This window comes from Ovis aries, chromosome 3, assembly GCF_016772045.2.
Source record: "Ovis aries strain OAR_USU_Benz2616 breed Rambouillet chromosome 3, ARS-UI_Ramb_v3.0, whole genome shotgun sequence".
NCBI lineage: Eukaryota > Metazoa > Chordata > Mammalia > Artiodactyla > Bovidae > Ovis > Ovis aries.
The window spans coordinates 196,341,052-196,365,193 of NC_056056.1; the positions used below are offsets into that span (position 1 = coordinate 196,341,052).

Sequence of the window (24,142 nt, forward strand, 5' to 3'; positions counted from 1 at the left end):
CAAACAGCCTTTTGCTAACAACTTCCATGCTTCTCTTTGTCTCAGGCCTCTGGTTTTCAGAGGCAGATTACACGCTCTCTGACAGAATGATGACAAAAGGGCACAACGTGATCTCTTTTCTGTTCCTGCCACTAGAAGAAAACTGAACCACACTGCAGCCTCCAAGAATAAGTACTCCCTGCGAGCATGCTCAGTATCTAACTTAAATGACTTGGTATTTCATGTTGACATATGATGGCCTACTTCCAAACAAACTCCGAGAGCCACAAATTCAATCGAAGATCATTAACTGCAATAGACTGAACAGGACCACCGAATGAACATTGATTTGTCTTTAACTTCATGATTTTTGTGGTTCATTTAACTTGATGTGACTGGAAATGATCATTTTTCCATTATTCAAACAAGTCCTTAGGTTTCAATGATCATGTTAGCTATGTCCACATGAGCATCCAAAATGCTGGAATGAACTGGAAACTTCCAGATATCCAGGATGTGATCCCCCAAATTAAATGTGACCATTGATGAATTAAGCAAACTTTGAGCCATTCATTTCACTTTCTAACCTCTCATTCTGTCCTCTTGTCTAGTCCCCAAATAAAATCATCTACGCACTTATCCAGCACTATTTTCATTTCTGCTTTGGAAATGTTAGTAAATATCAGTAAGCTGGAATGGTCAGCTCTTTATTAAAAATCTCTGCTATATTCAAACTACAGCAGATAACATTTTTCTCACCTACAGATTATACATTACATAACAGATTACATGCTTATATAAAACAGGCCTCACCCAAATGTTGATAGAACTTTAAATAGGACTTAAATTTTTTTCCCCACATTTTCAAGAACAATTTTTACCAAAATGCCACGCAACCATACACACAGACATCACCCAAATAGTTTGCATATGTATATTTATGTCATCAAATAACTCATTTGCCTGGTTTGCTGAGTAAGCTGCTGCAAAGACCATGCAGTTCTACATGATGGAAATATGGTCAAGAAGCTTATCCTCTGCTCGCTGTGACCATTTCAGGCTCCTAGACACAGAAACCTAGCAAGCGGATACAACCTGATCAACCGGATGATTCTTGAATGCCTACTTCCCATTTTCACCCTGGAGAGACAAGCAAAACTAGCAAGTGCCTATACATTTGACATATACCCACCCTGGGGAAGCAAACCACGGACAGAGTGGGGCTGACCTGTCTTGCAACAGGCCCTGAGGTAAGGTATGATTTCCCTTCCTTCACAGTCCTTTTTGGTTACTTCTAGAGGAGCCTGGTAGGCTGCAGTCCATGGCATCGCTAAGAGTCGGACACGACTGAGCGACTTGTTTCACTTTTCACTTTCATGCATTAGAGAAGGAAATGGCAACCCACTCCAGTGTTCTTGCCTGGAGAATCCCAGGGACGGGGGAGCCTGGTGGGCTGCCGTCTATGGGGTCGCACAGAGTCGGACACGACTGAAGCGACTTAGCAGCAGCAGCAGCGCTTCCTGATTGTAAACTACCTGTCTACCTCCCCAACACACCAAGGTCTCATTTTGTGAGCAGTAGCCCTGCTTCCCTCCAACCCCCACCCCCAAATTACCGTGGAAGGCCCGGGAAAGTGAGAAGGCATAGGAAACAGACTCCACGACAGTAACTGAGGTGAGGTCCCCCATACATAGTGGGACAAGATTTTTAAAGGTTCAGAGAGGTTAAAAATAAAATGTTAAAGTTTTTTTAAAAAATAAAAGATCACACGGAACTGTTTATGGAGCCACATGTAATTCCAATGTTGTTGACTCTCTACGACCCCATGGACTATAGCCTACCAAGCTCTTCTGTCCATGGGATTTCCCAGGCAAGAATACTGGAGTGGGTTGCCATTTCCTTCTCTAGGCGACTTCCCGGACCAAGTATCTAACTCTCATCTCCTGCACTGGCAGGTGGACTCTCTACTAATGAGCCACCAGCGAAACTCCTGTAATTCCAATACCTTTCTAGAAAATAAAGGTGTTAAGTTCAAAGAAAACTGCCAACACACCAGTTTCTTTGGCATTCTACCAAAGCAACTCACTGTCAAGGAAAATTCAGTAGGTACAACTGCAAGGGCTGTGGGTCTAGGTAAGCATTCTATCTTTAATGAAAAAGCAGAAGAAGTAAAGGAACACAGAACAAAAGCAAATTATCAAGAAGTCATTATGCCTACATTTCGTGTACTGTTACATCTACCAAGTTTTATGCATTGTACATGTCAGGGTGAGGACTCCGTAGAAAGAGGAAGTTACCTAAAATACTCAAGGAAAGCTTTCTGTGATTGCTGAATGAGAAAAAGTTCTCCACTGAAAACTAGCAAACAAACAAAAATCAACATATGAGACATGGTACAAGGCAACACAGAGTGGAGATAAAAAAACGAGGACTGTCTCTCTCTCCAGCAGAGATTAGAGACAATGAGGCAAGAAAACCAATAACTAAGATCAGATCACCGTGGCCGAAGAGAGGTGCCTTCATGTTCTGGAGTGTTTGGAGGGAAGACACAGAGAATTCTGAGAAGGGAAATTTAGAAAAGGTTTGGCAAGGGGGTGACCTTATTAGATAAATACTAAGGATCTGAATCAGAAAGGGGAGGTTAGGAACAGGGAACACCCAGTTCAGGGACGGGCAAGGACAGCAGCGTGTATGTGCTCAGTCACTTCAGTCATGTCCAACTCTTTGTGACCCTATGGACTATAGTTTGCCAGGCTCCTCTGTCCACAGGATTCTCCAGGCAAGAATACTAGAATCGGTTGCCATTCACTTCTCCAGGGGATCTTCCCAACCCAGGGATTGAACCTGCATCTCTGTTACATCTACCCGCATTGGCAGGTGGGTTCTTTACCCTGGGAACCAGTATGGGGATCAGAAAGGGTCAACACTGGATGAGAGAAGGAGAAAAAGCAGTTAACTATTCTGGGATGGTATTAATACTTGGCAACAGATGGCAAGGAGCATTTTATACAGCCCATGGAATTATCCAGGCCAGAATACAGAGTGGGTAGCCTTTCCCTTCTCCAGGGGATCTTCCCAACCCAGGGACTGAACCCAGGTCTCTGCCATTACAGGCAGATTTTACAAAGGAAGCCCAAGAATATTACAGTGAGTAGCCTATCCCTTGTCCAGTGAATCTTCCCGACCCAGGAATCAAACCTGGGTCTCCTGCATTGCAGGCGGATTCTTTACCAACTGGGCTGTCAAGGAAGCCCAAAGGAGCATTCGACACCCTGCATAATGGAAGCACTGGGGTCATGTAATGTGTTAAAAAACAGAATGAAGCAGTCAAGTTTGGAAAGACAGGGAGATACAAAAAAAGGGGGAGGGGAGTAAAACTGGCATTTTTTCCCAGCACATGTATATCCCTTTTCAAATGTACTTTTTGAATTCTGCCATATCACTGAATAGATCTTCAACCTGAATTTCCTCGCTCCTGCATATTCAACCTCAGCATTCTGATTTAAATCTGAGGTCCTCTTGTAATTACCTGTATCCTTTGATTTTCACCTAGCGGTCCTGTATTTTTTTTTTTTTCTTTTAAATCTTTCTGTCTCATCACTGATTCTTTAACTGACTTGCTTATTACCCATTCTCTACCTACAAAACATGATAAAAACTTTCCCAAATGCTACCCCCAAAAGAATGGATGAATCTGTAAAAGTTCAACAAAAGATAGAACCTATTTCCATGACGAGTGAGGAGTAACCTCTGAAGACTGTACACAGTCAGAGTGTATTTCACTACATGTGCACATGTGAGGTTGGATGGACCCTGCTGTGTAATAAACACACCTGGCATTCATTCCTAAGCACAGGGAGGGAAGGGCAGGAGGGACAAAGGAAATCAATCAACACATGAGCCCTTTATTGCAATTTGTCTCCTTTTTTTTTTTAAAACCAGAGGGTCACATCAGAATCATTTCGGTAGCTAAAAACACTCAAGCTTATGCATCCAGGGTCCAGAAATCTTTCATTCTGAACATATTCAGTGCTGGGGCAGGGCAGAGATGAAGAAGATGCTCCCTACATGATTTTAAGGTTCCCCTGGTTAAGAGCCACTGTTTGAAGTGCCCAGGAGGTTATAGGGTGTTAAATGTTAGTCACTCAGTCATGTCCGACTCTTTGTGACCCTATAGACTGTAGTCTGCCCGGCTGCTCTGTCCATGGAATTCTCCAGGCAAGAAGACTGGAGTGGACTGTCCGTTCCCTTCTCCAGGGGATCTTCCCAACCCAGGGATCAAACCCAGGTCTCTTGCATTGCAGACAGATTCTTCACCATCTGAGCCACCAGGGAAGCCCTGAACACATAAAAAATTGAGAGACAATGATAGAGACGGGGAAGGGAGTATGTTAATACAATAATTTTGCATGATTTACAAATCAGTTAATATCTGAGCAAGATTGGCAGGAAGAAAATGAAGATGTTCTGGTACAAAAGGGCAGATGGACACTGCAGAGGATTCTTTAAAGCAAACAAAGGAACAATGTGGGCAAGGCAGAAAGCTGGAGAAGATGCATAGAGTGTGGAGAAAGGCAGTTCTCCCAAATGCACAGCCCAGGGGCAGTAAAGCAGAAAGTAGCCAGCTAAGCACATGGACAGTTTATAAAAGACTATGAGTAATCCGCTTCCCTGGTGGCTCACAGTAAAGAATCTGTCTGCAGCGCAGGAGATCCGGTTCCAATCCCTGGTTTGGGAAGATCCCCTAGAGAAGGGCATGGCAACCCACTCCAGTATTTTGCCTAGAGAATCCCATGAACAGAGGAGCCTGGCTGGCTATGGCCCATGGAGTTGCAAAGAGTCAGACATGAATGAGCTGGTCATTGATATGAGAATTAGAGAGAGATTCCAAAGGAGTACAATAAGGGAAGGAATGGAGAGAAAATAATAAATTTGAGAAAATTTAAGGACAGAATCTACAGGATAGGGTGTACGAATGGATGGAGGGGGTAGGTGGAAAACTAGAGCACAACTACAAGGATTCTGGGAGAAAGTGGGTGTGGTGAGGTAACTGACTAAGCCAGAGAAGAAAGATGCAAAAGACAGATGGAAGGGTTGCCTCTCAAGGGAGGGTGAATCCAGCAGGAGAGAGGACAGGAAGGAGAGTCAGTTCAGTGTGAAACAGGTGGAAATGAGTGTCCTGACAGCTACCTGGTGATAACTGCTATTGACTGATAGAAACACACGTCTGGGGTTCAAAACAGAGATCAAGATCAAAGGCACAAATCTACAGAAGAAGAAGGGAGACTGGATAAAGAACCTGAGAAGGGAGATCAGAATGGGAGAACCACTCATGGAGGAAATAATGAGGAGGGGTAATAAGCGGGAGTGGGCTTCCCCAGAGGCTCAGATAAAGAATTTGCCTGCAACACAGGATATCTGGGTTCGATCCCTGGGTCAGGAAGATACTCTAGAGAGAGAAATGGCAACCCACAGTATTCTTGCCTGGAGAATCCCATGGACAGAGGAGCCTGGCGGGCTACAGTCCATGGGATCGCAGAGAGTCGGACATGGAGCAACTAACACTTTCACTTTTTTTCAATATGGAGGGATCCAAGGAAGGGAACTTTAAGGAAGTGGCCGGACTGTCAAGGACAGAAGGGTCTGTAGATTAATGACTAGAAAAGGTCAACATATTTATCATAGAACATCACCACAAACCCTGTGAACACTGTTTTAATAGTACTGTAGGGATGAAAGTCAGCTTAGGAAAGGCTCAGGTGGACCTAAGTTCTAAAGAGACTTAATAACAAGTTTTTATTGAGGGTTTACTTTTTGCCAGACACGCCACTACAAACTTTACATGGGTTGTATCATTTGCCCTTGCAATAACTTTACTCTAAAATCTCAAACAGAGATGAGAAAATGAAGGCAAAAAGGTTTATTAATTGTCTTTCCCAGGCTCACACAGCTGGAAAGCGGTGCAGCTGTGCTATGATTCCCTAGTTGGTGTGTCCACCAGAACTTTGTTATACTAACTCAACTGCTAGGATGCTTGAAAAAAAAGGGGGGGGGCAACAAATAACACAGGATGTTAAAAACGTGGTTTCATGTAACATTCACAACATCCCAATGCAACAGATGTGATTATAATTCTACAGATCTGGAGACTGAGGTTCAAAAGACCTACCCAATGTCACAGATAATAAGTACTAGAATCTGGATCCAGATTTTGGACCCCCAAGCCCACAGTCTGAATGAGTTTTAAAGAGCAGTAAGCTTATGAAGGAGGTAGAATTATTTTAAAAAATAATTTCCAATAGCTGAGGCAACGTGGAAAGACCTAGTGGAAGAGAGGAGAGTAACTGTGAAAATATGAGCTGATACTAAAGGCAGAAGCACGGACCAGGAGGCAAAGAAGACTAAGTCAGGTTCTGCTCAGTCTTACTGAAGTTAAGTTTACCTTCCTAAAACTCATAAAGCACACAATTCAATGGCTTTTAGTAAGTTTATAAGCCACACAACTATTACCACACCCACTTTTTTTTAATCTTACCAAAAAAATTTATTGATTGATTTGGCCACACCACAAAGCATGTGGGGTCTTACTTCCCTGAAGGTGAAGTCGCTCAGTCGTGTCCGACTCTTTGCGACCCCGGTGGACTGTAGCCTACCAGGCTCCTCCGTCCATGGGATTCTCCAGGCAAGAATACTGGAGTGGGTTGCCATTTCCTTCTCCAGGGGATCTTCCCTACCAGGGATTAAACTCTTGGCCTTGCACTGGGAGCACAGAGTTGCCAAGAAAGTTCCTGCATCCACTTTTAGAATATTTCCATCACCTCTAAAAATTTCCTCATGCCCCATTTGCAGTGAGGCCCCACCTCCATCCCCAGCCCCAAGCAACAGGCTCTTGAAGATGAGAAATAAGCCACAAGTTAGAAAACCGCCACGGCATCAGTCACCACTTCCTTCTTTGGGATAAACTGACAGCAAAATAGCAACAGTCTATACATCATGTTGGTAAAAGATTCCTCTTTATATTTTATTGCATTCCTATACAGAGATCATCAGGGGGTATTAAAGGGAGAAAAAGCAGAAGCACTGTGATTTTTTATAATATGCAATCTTAATAACTAATACAATCAGAATTTTTTTCTAAATATACAGCAAGAAAATGAGACCGGGTAATGTACAATGAGGGAAAAAAAAAGTATAACAGAAAGAATCTCTACAAAATCTGGGCCATTTATCTAAAAAAGCCTTTAGTAAAGGAATACCTTCTGCACAATAATTTGTTACTGTCTGACAAAAGAATTGTAAATTTTAAAGCATGTTTTCATAAAATAAACTTAAACATCCCAGTGACTTTTACTGCAGTGATAAACCCTTAGCATCTACTTACCATGTGGCAAGATAATGAATAGACCTAATTATACATTATTTTGGCATTCAAGCTGTCTCCTGCTATAGACAGTGCTTAAGACTATAAGGAAGTCTCTCGTGAAAACAAAAACAAGAAAACAAAAAAAAAACAAAAGCAAGTGTAAAACTAGAAAACAAAACCAAGTGCAAAATTTTACTTCTAAATAAAGATATAAGAGAAAAACATTTTTCAAAATATTGTATTGTGTAAAAAAAAAAAAGAGAGAAAATGAGGGTGGGGCAGAACTGTTTCCTGCTTTCTACTAAGAGACAGAAGAGTAAGTATTTTTTAGGAACTCTTGCCCAAAATCAGAATAGTATATTTCTTTCCATACTGCCTAAAGACTCATAGTCAATTAGTTACAACATTATCTTATGTATCACAGAAATGTATAACTTCAAAATAAACCAATTTGTTCCCTTTGTTCATTCATTCATTCTGGAAATATTTATTTATTCAGGCTGCGCTGGGTCTTTGTTGCAACGCATGGGTTCTCTAGCTGTGATGCCCCGGCTTAGTTACTTTGTTGCATGTGGGATCTTAGTTCCCTGACCAGGGATGGAACCCACGTCCCCTGCACTGGAAGATAGATTCTTAACCACAGGACCATAAGGGAAATCCCCAAGTATTTATTTTTAATTATATTTTTATTTGATAAATTTGACTTATTTGTAAATTTACAGTGCATGGCATGTTACTTTGATACATGCATATATTGTACCATGATTTCCACTGAAGCAATACTTACCAATTCACACCATTACAATGTAATACTATTGTCTATATTCATTATACTCACAAATATTTATGGAGCATCAACTCTGTGCCAGACACTGCTACACAGCAGGGATACAGCAGTAAACAGGCCTGTGCTCTCACAGAGCTTACATTCTCACGGGAAAGAAATTCAATTTGTAAAGAATGTACTATATTCCCTCAGGATCCACAGAGAACTGGTTCCTGAATTCCCCATGGACACCAAAATCTGTGGATGTTCAAGTACCTTATATAAAATTGTGCTTTAAATCATCTCTAGATTATTTATAATGCTTAATATAATGTTATGGTTGTTCAGCCACTAAGTAGCGTCTGACTCTTTGCGACCCCATGGACTGTAGCATGCCAGGCTTCCCTGTCCTTCACTATCTCCTAGAGTTTTCTCAAACTCATATCCATTGAGTCAGTGATGCCATTCAACTATCTCATCCTCTGTCACCCCCTTCTCCTGCCTTCAATTATTCCCAGCATCAGGGTCCTTTCCAGTGAGTCAGCTCTTTGCATCAGGAGGCCCAAAGTATTGGAGCTTCAACTTCAGGAACAGTCCTTCCAGTGAATATTCAGGGTTGGTTTCCTTTAGAATTGACTGGTTTGATCTCCTTGTAAATGCTATGTAAACAGCTGCTGGTGCAAGACAAATTTAACTGTTGTGTGTTTTGGAACTTTCTGGGATTTTTTCCCTGAATATTTTCGATCCGTGGTTGGTTGAATCTGAGGATGCAAAACTGTAGCTATGGAGGGCTGACTACAAGAGAAGGGGAGAGGGTTATGCCATGAACTAAGATAAGTGACTGAGTGAAGGATGGATGGTCAAGCAGTCTCGAGGAGATGACATTTAAGCGCTGGCTTAAATAATGGCAGGAAAGAGGGGAAAGAAATCCAGAGAGAGTGGACAGTGTGAACGTTCCAAGGCCCAGCATGGCTAAACAGAAGAAAGAAGGCCCCAGTGACTAGAGTGTGGTGAGTGAGGGGAAAAGCTGGGAGATGAGGCGTGAGCTGTCGCAGGTCCACTGGTGTTGGATTTATGAGCCAGAGAAGGGACTCTCAATTCTATTCTATGTGCTATGGAAAAGTCACTCCAATCCTGTGATGTGAGGTGATTTGTGTACATTTTAAGAAGATGCCTTTGGCTACAGCGTGGAAAATGGACGGCAAAGGGTCAAGAGGAGAAGCGGGAACAGCTGAGAGGCCACTGGAATTGTTGCGGTGAGAAGTGATGGCCAGACAGCTGGGAGGTATGGCGGGGGCTGGACAATACTGGGGTGCTATCTGGGATGGGGAAGTGTCAACAGAGCTTACTGACAGAGTGGAGGTTGGGGGTCAGGGGGGAAGTGAAGGAAAGGCAGAAACTAAGAGAGTGCAGCACTGACCTTTTTTTTCTGATTGTGTCCGTTAGATGATATGTGGTGAGGTCAGTGGATGGAGAAGTGAATAAAAGTCTGGCTGGAGATGAGGGCTCACGAGTGACTGGCACATGGTGTGCAGAGGGCCCTGGAAGTGGATGAAGTGACACAGGACAGATGCTGTGCCCTCGTGAATCCACAACGCCTACTACGGATGCCTGGGATACTGGTGAAAAGGCCAGACCCTTACCCTCGTGGAGCTTATACTCTTAGAGAAGGCAAATACAACCTAAAGAATAAGTACACGGTGTGGTATGACAGGGCCTTTACAGGTACCTCAGAATCTGCCTGCCAAGCAGGAGAACTGGGTCAAATCCCTGGGTCAGGAAGATTCCCTGGAGGAGGGCATGGCAACCCATTCCAATATTCTTGCCTAGAGAATCCCATGGACAGAGGAGCTTGGCAGGCGACAGTTCATGGGGTTGCAAAGAGGCAGAACTGAAGGAATTTAGCAGACACACGTGGTATGACGAAAGGGGTACTAAAGAAAAAGTAGAGGAATTGGGAGAGCGGCTAGGATGATGGAGCTAAATGGGGGTCAAGATGAGCCTCATTTAAAAGGTGAGGTGTGCATGAAGGGCCAGGCAGACGAAGAAGGCAGCACTAAGGCCCCTAAGATCTAAACTAAGGACCGCTGGCATATTTGAAGGATGGCAGGGCGCCCAGGGTGACTGGAGCAGAAGAAAAGGAGCCAGCAAGGACTGTCCAGAAAGGCAGCCCAAAACCCAGAAGTATGTGATCTCACAGAAGCCAAGGAGGGAAAGGGTGTCAAGGGCCGACTACACTGAATGCTGCCATGGGGATGAGTAAGATAAGAAGAGATTCTTAATGCTGGAAGTACAGTGTGGAGCCAGCAGAGAAGGGAGCTGTCTCTATGGAAGGGCAGGGCAGGAGGTCTAGGTGGCAGGGGGCATATTTACTTCTGACAGTAGTAAGACAGGTCCTCGGGACTTAACCAAGGATTTAAACATTTTAATAACGTCAACATCATCAATCAATTTTGGACTCCAAAAAGCCCATTTTACCTATTTTCTCATTCTATTATAAACCACGAAGGCATAGTGCTGAAAAATTGATGCTTTTGAACTGTGGTGTTGGAGAAGACTCTTGAGAGTCCCTTGGACTGCAAGGAGATCCAACCAGTCCATCCTAAAGGAGATCAGTCCTGAGTGTTCACTGGAAGGAATGATGCTGAAGCCGAAACTCCAATACTTTGGCCACCTCATGCGAAGAGTTGACTCGTTGGAAAAGACTCCAATGCTGGGAGGGACTGGGGGCAGGAGGAGAAGGGGACGACAGAGGATGAGATGGCTGGATGGCATCACCGACTCGATGGATGTGAGTTTGAGTGAACTCCGGGAGTTGGTGGTGGACAGGGAGGCCTGCGATTCATGGGGTCAAAAGGGTCGGACACGACTGAGAGATTGAACTGAAAACAACAGGCAAACAGGGTAGGTTTCTTCCTGCTTTGTAAGACACTCTTGCTAGTTACACATTTAAAAATTTTTCATTTTACTTTTTCTCCTTCTTCCCTCCTATTCATTTGTCCATCCACCCCTCTCTTCTAGCTTTTAAAAATATGTACCAGTGTCTACTGTATACAATAAGACACTCTGCACACAAAGTCCTAGTGCATTTTAGAAGAGTTGTTTTCTAAAATTTAAAAAAAAATTTCCAAAATAAGCATCATTTCTGTAGAAAAAAACATAATTAACCAGTATATCAACAATGATGATAAACTGTGATTTTCATTACTAACTCACTAAAATGACACTGGGGATTAGGTTAGTTATTTTAATGTTCTTTTGGAAAAATTACATCTCATTTGTGACTCAAACACTACATACAGTTAACAACATATATGATTTTAAAGTCTAATGACCTATCACAAACTCTCAAATCACCTGTCTGTGGTATTTTAAAACACGTGCTTGAAATAGCAGATCCCTAAAAAAATTTAAATCAGAATTGACACATAAAATGTAATCTGTTGATAAACAAACAAAGACAGAGACTTTTCAAGGAATTTAAGAAGGGGTGACAAGACCTCATGACACAGAAACAAAATTCTGTTTCCAAGAAACTAGACGGCTCAAGGTCATGGCAAAGATGTGACTGTTGTTTTCGAAAAATCATCTAGACGCATAGATACACTTGAGTCGTCTCAACTGGTGTAGGTAAGGCAAACACCAGATGCGCATCAGGCAAAGTTACATAAACAGCAACAAAGACAGAAAGCAAGATGCCAAGAGCCAGGAGGATACTCAATAGGAAGGGCTGCGTAAGTTAAAGTGTTAGTATTTGTAACTGTGGAACGGGTCACGCGCCTGTTAAAAAGAACAGGGCCGGGGACTTCCCTGGTGGTCCAACGGCTAAGACTGTGCTTCCCAACCCAGGAGACCCAGGTTTGATCCCTGGTTGAGAGCTAGACCCCACGTACCACAACTAAGACCCTGAGCAGCAAAATAAATAAAAGCTCAAAACGTCTAAAAAAAAAAACCAAAAACCTAAAAAGAACTGGGAAAAACTGTGCCCCATCCTGGCAGGTGTCTGGCACATGTCGATACATCATTCCAGAAGCAGGTGATGAGCACAGTGAATGCTGGCAGCCCGGGTGATGCGACTCTCATGGTTTACTTTGTTTTCCATGGCATCTATTGCACAATTACAAACAGAAAAGGAAATCAGAAATGGAAGAAGAGATGGGAAGAAGGGAAAATGGAAAGGAAAACGAGGAGTCGGAACAAGGCGACAGGTACGTGGGTGAGCAGTGTGGGGTGGAGAGGTCCAGAATGAGACGCCCCTAGACACAAGCCCTAGTCTTGCTACCCCGTCCTTCACCAACCCCCCGAGCTTGCTCAAACTCATGTCCATCGAGTCGGTGATGCCATCCAACCATCTCATCCTCTGTCATCCCCTTCTCCTTCAGCCTTCAATCTTTCCCAGCATCAGGGTCTTTTCTAATGAGTCAGTTTTTCACATCAGGTGGCCAAAGCATTGAAGTTCCAGCTTCAGCATCAGTCTTTCCAATGAATATTCAGGGTAGATTTCCTTTAGTATTGACTGGTTTGATCTCATAGTCCAAAGGACTCTCAAGAGTCTTCTCCAACACCACAGTTCAAAAGCATCAATTCTTTGGTGCTCAGCCTTCTTTATGGTCCAACTCTCACATCCATACATGACTACTGGCAAAACCATAGTTTTTGAAGGACCTTTGCTGGCAAAGTAATGTCTCTGCTTTTTAATATGCTGTCTAGGTTGGTCGTAGCTTTTCTTCCAAGGAGCAAGCGTCTTTTAATTTCATGGCTGCAGTCGCCATCTGCAGTGATTTTGGAGCCCCCCAAAATAAAGTCTCTCACTAATAAACTAATAAAGTCTCTCCTAATAAAGTGGTAGTTACTAATTTCAAAGAATACTAGAATAGCCTCACCTCTATGTCTTTTCTTCTTTATGTCATAATCTAAAAATGCTGTATTTGGTATAAATTACTTTCACTAGTTTAGAAAAGTAAACATTTTAATAATGGCCTTAAAGACAATCCAGTAGGAGAAGGAAGGCATGTGGCTGGTACTATCAGAAATACATCGCATCTGGCATTTCCTATTCTCCCTGCATGTGAATATCTAGCATCTTGTCCTCAGTCATCTGACCCTGACCCCTCAACTTTGTGCTTCTTTCCCAGAAGTTTCATTTTTCAATTTGTCTGGACCATATCGTCTGCAATAGACAGATATTACTCGAGGACATACTGGTGGGTTTTTGTTTTTTGTTTTTGAGGGGAGAGGCATATTCTTAAGGCTATATTTTCATTTTTAAAAGGGAAAAAGAAGTAAAACTTTACCATAAACCAGAATTGATTTCAAAGTAAATAAAACAGTCCTTATTTCCAATTCAGAGTGAAAAATTGATCACAAATTTGAAATTGCTTTTTCACAGTAACATAATCCAGTCAACATAATGTTCACATTTATTTTCCCCCAGGAGCCCCATCTGAAGCTCATGGATTATCTTAATAAACAAAGTCTTTGCCTAATGAAACATTTTTCTTGTGAATCTTCCTATATTCAGTCCCTCTTCTAATTATTAAGACTTTTCTTCTAAAAAAGAATAGAAACACTTAACACTGTACCTTCATTCCTGTTTAGAAGCTGACTTACATACTATAGTCCTTGGATTTATGCATTTAATCAATACTACAAAATCTAATCTTGAATTTAAAAGTCTAAAATCTAGAGCAGAGGTCAACAAATTTATTCTGCAAAGGTTATCAGATAGTTTAGGCTTTGTGGACCACACAGACTAGGTTACAATCTCTGCTGTTATAGTGGAAAAGCAGTCATCAACAATATGTGAACAAATGGACGTGGCTGTTTTCCAATAAAACTTTATTTACAAAAACAGGCAGCAGGCTGGATTTGGTCCACAGGCCACTGCTGCTACCTCCTCATATAGAGCAGCAATTAAGTAAAATGTTCATGACCATCATCTCATAGTATCTACTCCTTCAAAATTTAGTGACTCTTGTCTCTGACCATCAACTGATGGGTAATTTTACTTATTTAATGATTAGGATTACTGACTACTAAATTATTTTCTATCCTTATTGATTCCATCTATATTCTTCCCAATATTTAATTTTTCATAATTCTGCACCTTAAATACAACTTGTCTGATGATTCAGTATTTCCTCATGAATCACATTTTCTAAAATTTATCATTTTTATTCCTTTGGAATCTCACCAAATTACCTGTGAAATGTAGAAATGTCAGCACTTCTCCGCAAATGAAAGGTCTTACAAAATTCAAAATTAAAAGGAGCCTTTACATGTTTCCAATGGCAACCCACTCCAGTATCCTTGCCTGGAAAATCCCATGGACAGAGGAGCCTGGTGGGTTACAATCCATGGGGTGGCAAAGAGTTGGACACAACTGAGTGACTTCACTTTTCTTTCTTTTCCCCTTCGTTTAAAAAAAAAAAAAATCAAGGCAATGATTAACAAAGATAACATTTTAAGGAACAGTAGCCATTATCTAAGACAGCCAAGGATCCTCACCTTCTGGTACTCACACCTTTGTATCACCCTCTTCAGCGTCTGTCTTGGGCTTGCTTTGGACAAGACTAGCTGCCATATCGTGAGAGACACGTCAGGAAGCCACAGGGCATCCTCCTCGTTTGATTAGGTTACAACTGAGCTTCCTTTGTAGAACTCCTTTGGTCAGTGGAAGCTGCAGTTGATAAACAAGCGTCTCCTGTCTTGCAACCGGTTGACTTTGGAGGGTGAGACTGATATTAGTAACAAGCGATTTTGGCTGCACGGTAGTGATGAGTACTGTGCCGCGTTTGTTCAGCAGCAACTTGACACTTGCTGTGCAGAGAGCTGTGTGCCAGATGATCAAGGTGGTTGCATTTCTAGCCACACTGGCACACGACCCACAACCGTTAAATTGAAAAAACAACCCTTACTTCACTTCTGCACGTCTGTGTGAATCTCACTGCTTCCCAGGGCAGTATTTTTAAACTCTGGTCTGACCTACTAGAGAACAATGAAAATGGAGCCAATAGGATGCTATCAGCACTTTTAAAGAAAGAAATAAATTTGTATGTGAACAGTGGGTCATGCAATGATAAGTATTTCTTTTAAAAAAAAAAAATAATTTTATTTATTTATTTTTGGCTGCACTGGGTCTTCATTGCCTCGAGGGCTTTCTCTAGTCACAGCCAAATGGGGCTCCTCTCTAGCTGTGGTGCTGAGGGCTTCTCAGTGCAGCGGCAGACTTCTCTTTTGTGGCACACGGCCTTAGTTACTCTGCAGCGCATGGGGTCTTTCCAGATCAGGGATTGAACCTGGGGCTCCTGCATGTAGGTAGACTCTTTACCACTGAGCTACCAGGGAAGCCCAATATGTATTTCCTGTTGCGGATACTGTTCACAAAAGTTCAACACCAGTGACATAAAATGCCAAACACGTTAACATCCTAGAAGACGAGTGAATCACCGCACTCTGCCAGTTCTCGACATTCCGATCTCCTTTTCGGCCTGCTAGTTGAAAACCTGGGTTTCACGGTGCACTTTGTTTTCATGTTGATTTTTTTTTTAATTTCTGTGGAAATCAGCTCTGGCCAGTTGCTTTTTCCTCACCTCCGTTCTGCCCATCTCAAGGGTTGAGAGACTGAAGACCCTTCTCCCTGGGGACATCCCTTTTGAAACATGCTCAGTGGTCCTCTCCAAAGAGTAGGCAAGCAAGGAGACAAAGATCACAGAGGGAACTTGAAATGACCCTGACATCACTGGGGTTTCTGATTAAATCAATCACCTTCATTTCTCCTTCATGCTAGAAACATTTAGAAATACTGGGCATTAAGCTGACCAATGAATAAAGGAATTTTTAAGTCATTTATTTCAGTAACTAAAAAGTAAATTTATCCAATCAACAGATAGTTCATTAACGTATCTGTACTGCTTCAAGAGAAAGGTGTTATTATCCATAGGGAAGTTTTAAGGCAATACTTCTACCACTGAAAATATAAACACTAGAGTCAAGCATTTCTTAAAACTTTCTAATAGGAGGGAGGATTTCAAGAGTATCCCGAAATGAGACAAAATGAACAAAAAAGCTCAGGGTGATGGTTCTACTGTGCACTGGTGGTTTTCTTTCTAATCAAAAGGCACAGTGAAGCTTCAGAGAAGCTCTGGAAAAAATGATACTAAGAGTAAGAATGAGCTGATTAGGAATTTCTAAAAAAAACATGCTACAAGGGGAAATGGGGAATCAACATGTTGTAACCAGATCTCAAGATTTAATAAGAAATGGATTGATGTCTCTGGAAAAACACAGAACAGCAAGTAACCAAATTCCTTGAGAATGAGATCAAGAAAAGAGGGTGGGCACTAAATCACAAAAAAAAGCTCTAATGAAAGGAAAGTTCTGGCTCTTTCTAAAAGCCCCTTTTTTAAACAACATTCCCAATTTTTCTCAATTATTCAAATAGCAGTTCTGTTTCATGTCAATACAATTTCAGCACAGTTATGTCATCCTAGTCCCACTGCTGGTCCAGACAAGGCTCAAGAGTATGTACCGCAGGCTGTTTACTAGCCGAACCAGCACAAATATGTTGCCATCTGCCAAACTCATTTCTCTGACCCCCTCCTGAGTTCCAGATTTACATACCTGTACTGCCAGCCTGACATCTTCACTTGGCCCACTCACAACCATCTCAAACTCGCCCTTCATCCCAAACCATCTGTAGATCTCGAACCATCAATACATAGCTTCACTCCACCCTCCAAATGTGTGAACCATTTTTCTCATTTTAAAACATAGAAGTCCTGGGACTTCCCTGGTGGTCCAGCGGCTAAGGCTCAATGCTCCCACGACAGGGGGCCCGGGTTCAATCCTGGTCAGGGAACTAGATCCTGCATGCCACAAGTAAAGATTCCACATGCAACTAAGCAACGTGAAGCAACCAAGACCTAGGACTGCCAAAGAAATAAATTTTTAAATATATATATATATATATATTAAACACACACACACAGAGAACCTCCAACCAGCTGTGTAAGTCACAAAACGAGAAATTACTTCTCCCGCGTGATCTAACACTGCCATCGCCCTCTAAGCTCTTCTTCTAAGGAGTCGTCTTTCTTCTGTCTCAGCTGCATGCGTGCGTGTCTGCTCAGTGGCTCCGTGCTGTCCAACTCTGCAACCCCGTGGACTGTGGCCCACCAGGTTCCCCTGTCCATGGGATTCTCCAGACAAGCATACTGGAGTGGGTTCCCATTTCCTCCTCCAGGGGATCTTCCCAACCCAGGGATCGAATCCATGTCTTTTTTTGTCTCCTGCATTGGCAGGCGGGTTCTTTACCAGTAGCGCCACCTGGGAGGCCCCTGACTCAGTTGAAATTCCCTGACACATCCATCACCTTTGCACCTTTGGACAGAAGCCATCGATCACTTCTTAGCCATTCCCCTTTGCTCTAAGTCTCGAGTCATTTAATTCTCTACCCGGCAGTCAATGCCATTCCCCTGTTTAAAACCTTCAATACGTGGGCCATATGGATCCTGCACCGGGAGCCCAGGCCTCGCCCACTCCTCCAGGCGTTCGGGCAGCTGTCAGACCCAGTGGATCTCTGCAGCCTAGAAGGCTCTTTCCTGGGAAACTAACTCCCCCTACTCATCCATCCAGTCTCAGCTCAAATCTTTTCAAATATGCTTATATATGTGTGGGTATGAGTTCAACATCCATCTCTCTTCTATGCTGGCAGCTGCAAAAATTCAGTGATAGTATCTGTTTTCTTCATGATAGTGACCCCTGAAGCCACCAGTGGCCTTGGTATATAACAAAAGCCCAATAAATATTTCTTCAGTGAAAGGACTTTCTTTTAGATTTATCTCTGGAGAAGGAAATGGCTACTACCCACTCCAGCATTCTTGCCTGGGAAATCCCACGGACAGAGGGAACCCGGCAGGCCACAGTCCATGATATCAAGAAAAGCCAGACACGACTAAGCAACCAACACTAACATTTTTCAGGATGGATTTTCTAGCTCCAAGTCACCCTTTAAGGAACTGCCTCATTTTGTACTGCTACTGCTGCTAAGCCGCTTCAGTCGTGTCCGACTCTGTGCGACCCCATAGACGGCAGCCCACCAGGCTCCCCCGTCCCTGGGATTCTTCAGGCAAGAACACTGGAGTGGGTTGCCATTTCCTTCTCCAATGCATTAAAGTGAAAAGTGAAAGTAAAGTTGCTCAGTCGTGCCTGACTCTTAGCGACCCCATGGACTGCAGCCTACCAGGCTCCTTCGTCCATAGGATTTTCCAGGCAAGAATACGGCTTTGTGTAAAAACAAAGGCTATTGTTTAAGACTTAAATAAATAAATAAATAAATAAAGTTATCTCACCATTAAAAGTATGCAATGCCTTTACATATAAATTATAAACGTAAATACTCAATCACAAGATAAAATAAGAAATGAATGGGTTAAGCTCATAACAAAGGAAATAGTCAATGAAGTAAATTCTTAAGAAAACAATCTCAATATCTAATGTATCATAATCAAACCTTTTGCTGTTGGTGATTACAAATTTATTAGTACATTAATTTCGTAAGTCTTACCCGCAATATAAGACCTTAAAGATAAACAAGCATTGAAGACTGTTATAGCTATTCCATGGAAATATGTACTCTAGGTTGGCTATTACCAGAGGCATCAATAAAACTGCATAGTTAGAAACACCATTTCTAATAGGATTTGTTTCTAAAATGGTACTGAACCCAAGATAGGAAAGCCAGATCGATAGAATGCTAATATTTTAAAGTGTTTACATCCTTCCCGTATTTTTTTTTCTCATCCGTTTATGATGCTGAAAGTAGTCCTGCTATACTTTCAGAATGAACACACCCACCTGAAAACAGATTTCACTTATGAAAAAAATGTATTAGGATATGATGAGAAACCGAGGAGAAAGATTACTGGGGCGGAAGGTGGCAGGGAGGAATGGCAACTTTAATTTTCCTTTCTAATTTTACTTCAAAGACCTGATGTTCTTAATTCCAAAATAAAATTCTGTTCCAGACACTTTACTCTTAGCTCAGCTCACATCCGTGCTTAGCAACCTAGCAATGTTTCAACCTGCATATGCATGAGGTGGCCACAGTCTTATTACCCAATAGCTTGAATTTCTGCCATTTTTCATCACAACTGTGATGAGACTGGTGGTGTTCTGACAGGGTACAGACCCAAATGGTGCTCACTGCTCAAATTAAAATATGTAAGCAATCTGACAAAGAATCTTTGAAAAACAGGCAGCCATCACTAAGCACTCTCTCGGAGGGAAGATTTCTCAGCACTGACTGGTCCAGAAACAGACCACAGCTTTAAAATCTGAAAATGTTCCAGTCTCACCTTCATAAAAAGCTTGTTCCCATTAAACTTGTATCTATTATTGGTCTTTCCCTACTTGTCTCCATTTAAAAGCATTAGTTTGGGGGGTTTCCCAGGGAGTGCAGTGGTTAAGAATCTGCTTGTCAATGCAGGAGATGTGGGAGATGTGGGTTTGAGTCCTGGGTCAGGAAGGTCCCCTGGAGAAGGAGATGACAACTCACTCTAATATTCTTGCCTGGGAAATCCCAAGGACAGAGAAGCCTGTCGGGCTACAGTCCATGGGATCGCAAAGAGTCAGACACGACTAAGCCCCTGGGCATGCGCTGCACACTTACCAGACTACAGTAAAGCATAAAAGCTTTAGCTTGGGAGCATTGAGAACTTATTGACATCCTCCCAGGGCAATGAAGAACTAAATTATAGTGAAGGTGAGCTGGTCTAATCTTTCAATCTTCTATTTCACTCTAAAATACTTCCATTTGAAGATACCAATGAATTGGGGCCCATATCTTCATACGCATGCTCACAAGCATGGTGGCCAGCAATCCACTGACTCTCACCTCCTGATAGTCAAACCCTACCTCTAACAAAGACACTGAGATCTCTCTCCTGTTCTCTCTTGAATCACTCACACCGTGGCGAAGCCAAGACCATGATCTGAAGAGCTGTAGCCTCCCACCGATCAGGATCAACTTGGAGGCACTGATCAGGATCAACTTGGAGGCAGAGACAAGCCTCAGACAAGCCATCAGGTGATTGGAGCCCTGACCAACATCTTTACAGCATTCCCCTAAGAGATTGAGCCAGAACCTTTCCCACCCCGGCTAGGTCACTTCCATATTTCCTGACCCACAGAAACTCTGAGATAGTAATTGCTTATTGTTTTAAGCTGCTGAGTTTTGAGGTCGTTTGTTAGGCAGCAAAAGAGAACCAAGGTAGAGGGGGATTCCCTAGTGGTCCAGTGATTAGGAATCCGCTTTGCAGTGCAAGGAACACCAGTTTGATCCCTGCTACAAGAAGATTCCACGCACGGCAAGGCAATTAAGCCCACGTGCCACAACTACTGAGCCTGTGCTTCATAACAAGAGAAGCCACAGCTATGAGAAGCCCAACCACCGCAACAAAGAGCAGCCCCCGCTCTCCACAACTAGAGAAAGCCTGCGTGCAGCGATGAAGACCCAGCAAACCCCAAAATGAATAAATAAATAAATCTTAAAAAAAGAGAGAGAGCCAAGGTATACAACATTTCTTTGTTTTCCACCCATCACATGTACAACCCATTTGCAACTCAGTAGGCCTAGAAATGTTAGATGCAGATAGGAAAACACTTTGCAACCCAAAAGAGAGGCAAAATCAGATCTAGACATATCAAAAGCATGCTTTCTGGAATTCCATCCAAAAGACTTCATCTGTGGATGCTATTACTGCTGTTGCTGCTAAGTCACGTCAGTCGTGTCTGACTCTGTGCAACCCCATAGATGGCAGCCCACCAGGCTCCTCCGTCCTTGGGATTCTCCAGGCAAGAATACTGGAGTGGGTTGCTATTTCCTTCTCCAATGCACGAAAGTGAAAAGTGAAAGTGAAGTCGCTCAGTCATGTCCAACTCTTTGCGACCCCATGGACTATAGCCCACCAGGCTCCTCCGTCCATGGGATTTCCCAGGCAAGAGTACCAGAGTGGGTTGCCATTGCCTTCTCTGATGCTGTTACTATGAACACCAAAATTCTGCTACACCAGATGACGTACCTTTAAAGTACTGATAAAGATTGTCATACAGAAGATGTTCATCACATGGCTGACAAAACAGTGAACGAATAAATCCAGCAGGGACTGGAATAAATGGATGATGCAAAGCTGGGAAGAGCCACAGCACAGATCTTTACAATCACTTGTTTGCAATGTTTATTTCAACCACCAGAGGGCAGGAACAGCATGTTGTTCTTTGACCTACTAATACCTAACATAATGCCTAAAGGGTCTAGTAGGAATAAAATAAAAATTCTGCTCAAATGGAGGGGGAGAGAAAGGAAGATATGCTTGCGTGGAAAGGGATTAAATCTGACTTTAAAGCCTCCCAAAGCTTCTTGGAGTGTGAGCGGCACTAGAATACAGGGCTTCATATACTAATTAGTGATAATTTGTAAGATATATAATTTAACACTAATTCATAAGAGGTGTTTCTTTTTTTCCCCCCTTCTTCTGTGTCTTGATCCTTCTTAGTTCCTCTGATTTCAGGGGGTCAATCCCTGCAGTGGAAGCCTGGAGTCTTAACCACTGGACCGCCAGGTCGTTAATCAGTCACTCATGCATGTCTGACTCTTTGAGACAGGACATTTATGGGACTGCTGGGAAAGTCTCATAAGTGGTATTTTAGAGAGAGAATAAAAAAGCACGGATGCTGAGAACATCAGACCAATTTCAAGGAATACACGACCAGAGCATAGGGCCCGCCAGGCTCCTTTGTTCATGGTATTCTACAGGCAAAACTACTGGAGTGGGTAGCCATTCCCTTCTCCAGGGGATCTTTCTGACTCAGGGACTGAACCCATGTCTTCCACACTGCAGGCAGACTGTTTACCATCTGAGCCACCAGGGAACCCCAAGGGAGTGTGGACAGGGAGTCAATTCAATCTAACCTTTTTCCTCTTACTTCCTTTCTTCCCTACTAATTAGAAATTAGTCAGTATTATTCTTTTATGAAATGTCTCTTTCCTTAGAAAAAAGTGAATTTAATGTATTAAATTCAGGCACATTCTCAGTTACCTACAGGTTGACTATAATCTAACTTTCTTTTTCTATGTAACCCAAACAAGCATCAGCGTGTGCCCGGGAGGAGCTTCACCCACTGCAGGTTCAGCGAGAAGTAAGTAATTACCCTCCCTGTGACCAGCCTCGCTAACTCAACCCAGAGGCCACGTGTCATAATGCCCTCAGAAATCAGATGATCACAGCAAGTACCTTCCAACTGCCCTACTATTTCTAATGTTACCTTCCAGTAAGAAGTTTTTATTGGATTAAATTTTAAAATACCCATCCTTTTCTACTGAATCGGAAGCTTACTCCTAATGACAAAATTAGCAAAACTGTTTTTCTTTTTCTTCAAGTTAGTTAACTTAGCAGTAGTCAGGGACGACTTCATATTTTATTTTATGGACCCTCTGGCAAATTATGTTGGTTTTACGGTTTACGGTCTGATTCTGAGATCTCAGATTTATGGCTGGCAAGAACAGTTATAAGCCTATAGAGACAGATAACGAATAGAACGGAATCCCAACATTTCAAACGAATATCCTTGTTGAAAGAAGCTAAAGGAGATAAATGGGTTAACCTTTGATGAATCTCAAAGGCATTAATAAAACTATCCCATCTCTTCAACTACAATTTTTAAAAAGTTACATGGATGTCTATAATAAAGATCAAATTGTCCCAAGAATGACCATATGAACTAGTTAATGATAGCAATACTGGATCTAGACCTGTGGGGCAAATCTTACCGATAATAACTGGACAGAGAAAACCATTTAATTCTGTTCAGTGAGGGCCTCTACCAAACTGCAAACCCCTGAATCCTTTGCAGGATTTAAAATAATGTTAGAACATAGATTTAGAGGAACGAGAGACTCTTTGAGCCTCAAATGACAAACAATCCAATTTGAAATAACATAATAACTTAGAAGAAGGGAATTTAGTGGCTCAAAAAATTGAAAAGTTGAGGAGCAGATTCAGAGACTCAACTCAAATGATAAAGGGGTGTGTGTTTCTGTCTGTCTCAGCTCCTCCCTGGCTCCCTCCCCAGCTATCAGAGATTCTCCTCCCCTGAGGACAGTGGTGGGCTTACAGCTTTACAAGCTTGGAATCCAACAAAAGACTTTCTTTTTCCAGAGCTTCGGGAAAGTCCCAGGGTCCAGTCTCACTGGTCCAGTCACATCACCTAAGGTCACATTACTAAGGTCAGATCTGCATCAGACACAGGACAAGACCAGGCCTGAGAGCGAGGAGGGAGTTATTTTCCCAGCAAAATACAAAGTTAGATTCTCAGAGGAAGATGGGCAGGGAGAGGACGATGTCCAGGGAATGAAATTAAGAGATGAATCTACGTCTGTACACGGCTTCAAAGAGGCCCTTGGACGCCCTCTCCAAAGTCAAGAACGGCTGTAAAACAAAGGCGGGCATGTTTCTAAAACTTCACCTGAAATCTAACCTCGCAGGACATCTGCTGTGTTCAGGAAACTGGCAGCCTAACCACACCCTGTGCGTTCCTCGTGCTCCTCCACAAGGGGGCGCTGCAACCCCTCCGTAAACTCCCCACCGCCTCTTTTGGAAGCGCTTTCAGCCTTTGGATTCTGAGCTTCCAGGAACCACTCCAATTTCCTCGGGCAGTCACTCCCCAGTTTTCCTCTCTTCCTTGTATTTCATTCTATCACTAGCCTATCTTTTCTGTCGCTTCCATTCAAGATGCTCAAATATTCATCCCCAGAACCCCCCAAAGGAAAACTCCTTTAAAAATTCCACTTCCAAATATACCCCAAATGTACGCCTCAAAACCTAGATGCTGCCCCCCAAATATCCAAAACAGACACTTTCCCTTTCAAAGCCAGCCATTCCTCTCTCTCCATTATCCACGTGAGAAGCATTCTGATCACTCGTGCGGCAGCAACTCAGCTCAAACCTCACGCGTTCCGTGAAGCACCGCCCCCA

General features: G+C 42.7%; 1 protein-coding gene across 28 annotated transcripts in view; it reads right to left on the minus strand.

The window, feature by feature from the left end:
- Positions 1–24,142, minus strand: part of PLEKHA5 (pleckstrin homology domain containing A5) — a 261,293-nt gene that overhangs the window by 164,787 nt on the left and 72,364 nt on the right. Inside the window, exon 1 of one of the 28 annotated variants that reach the window (XM_060413342.1) lies at positions 1–24,142. This exon is cut by the window's right edge and continues 6,914 nt beyond it. The exons of 26 other annotated variants lie outside the window; for them this stretch is intronic. The gene's annotated coding sequence lies outside the window, so the exon portion shown is untranslated. One more of the 28 variants, XM_042247464.2, reaches the window with a different exon arrangement.